We start from the raw sequence: 2,041 nt of genomic DNA, 5'->3' as shown, positions 1-2,041 counted from the left end.
TGTAACTGGAGATACATGAACATAGTAAGTGCCTTGGAAAGTTAGCAACTTAAGTAGAAGGCCTTGTGCAGTCTTAAAACATAAATTGAGAAAATCCTTGTTCTCATCAAATTAAATAAGTTGAAGGAAAGTACATTTCCGGATTTGAAAAATGTATGTTCATTGAAAATTTTGGTCAGACGTTTATATAACAGTCATCAAATGATGGGGGCCCAGGACATGCTCTGAAGGTACATGAAGCCATAACATACTCTGAAGCCAAGTTAGTCTCAGCCTGGTCGGTGCCTGAGTGCAGAGCTGGCACAAGACTTCCCCCTACCACCATTGGGAGCAGGGAAAGGAATGTGACTGGCACTACTGCTCAAGGAGGGTGAGGAAGAAACACAGGCTGTCACTTCCACATACAGCCAGGGCGAAGGGGTAAATAGCACAAGCCACCATTGCATGGGGGCAGAGAAAGGTGTAAGCTGCATCTGTGCCGTAAAAGAAGAGCATGAGCCACTGCTGCCATACAGGGGAGAAAAAGAAGCACAAGCCACCACCTCCACCCACCTTCCACTCAGTACATCACTCTGGTCATTCGTGAGAGCCAGATGTTGGAACTGGAGGCTGCCTCTAGCATAGCAGCACAGGCGATCTCCAGGGTCATCTCCCTGCCAATGCCTCCCTCTCACAACACTCAAAGCAGTGGGTGGAGCAGTTGCTGCCCCCTCACTCTGAACAAGGCATTGGGTGGACACCGTTCTGGGAAGCCAGTGGGGGCTCTTGCTATGGCTCTTCAGAGCGACTGCCCAGCTGCCTATGATTTACTCTGAAGCATAGAGCAGGCAGCTGTGGCTACTCCAGAGAGAGTGGCTAGCAGGGCTCTTTGTAGTGGCGACTCACCATATTCCTCACTTTGGGAAGCATAAAGTAGTGATAGCATCAAAACCCACAGCCCTCTCAGTTCATTGGATCCACTGCCTTAAATGTAAATAAATGGGGCAACTGTCAAGTAGTTTAAGAATAGCATTGAATGTAAGATATGATTGGATATGGTGACCTATGCTGATTGCATCTTCTCCCTTTCAGGTAGAACTTGTACAAAAAGCTTGTAAGTTGTCAACTTGGAAATTTTGCCTCCTTTTTGAGTACCAACGTCTTGATCAGTGGAGTTCAGAAATAATGGAAATTACACTAGCTTTTAATTACTTTCAAATTTCTGTCTGCTGTAAAATATTCTATTGCTGTGATGTAGCAGATATGTGAATAATTTTGTTAGGTTTCATTTTTGATGCATTTTCGTTGAACGTTGGAGAATGCTTTCAGTTTGATGAACAGCAGAGCATGTTAATTCTTGTTTTCATGGTTTGTAGTTTTATTAGATGGGAGAGTTCTACTTCACACAATAATGTTGCCAAAGTTCTGATAAGTTTAAAGAGAGAGAAAATGAGGCAAACCAAGATCCCACCCCAATTTTAATTTAAAATGAGCCCTATTTTTTGTGTTTGTGTGCATGTGTGCAACATTGGTTTTTTGGTAAGATGTATTTTGATGTATTTTCATGCCTAGTGAATCCCATCTATAGATTAATACTGGATCTGTAAAACTGAGATGATAGAGTATAAACTTACCAGAACTTTGTTCAGTAACATTTTGGTTTCTGAATCTTCATTTGCAATGAAACTTTAAATTTAAAAAAAATAAAGGAAATATTTTCACTGATCTATGGATGATGTGTTTTTAATTGCAAAATAAATTCTTACATTGGTTTCTTTTACATATATCCTTATCATGTTCAAGCATGAATTTAACAGATTGAATTGTCTGCCTGCCTTCCTATTCAGCTGTGAGTCATTAAAATTTTATTTATTCATAATTGTATAGCCCCCTTTTTTTCCTCCTTAAGAAGCCCGAGGCATACATAATCCTCATAACAACCCGGTGAGTTGGGCTGTGAGTCTGTGACTGGCCCAAAGTCACCCAATGAGTTTCATGGCTGAGTGGGGGACTAGAACCTTGATCTCCCAACTCCCCGTCTAACACTTTAACCACTACATCA

This window comes from Elgaria multicarinata, chromosome 4, assembly GCF_023053635.1.
Source record: "Elgaria multicarinata webbii isolate HBS135686 ecotype San Diego chromosome 4, rElgMul1.1.pri, whole genome shotgun sequence".
Classification (NCBI taxonomy): Eukaryota; Metazoa; Chordata; class Lepidosauria; order Squamata; family Anguidae; genus Elgaria; species Elgaria multicarinata.
Note: the sequence above shows the minus strand (reverse complement) of the source record.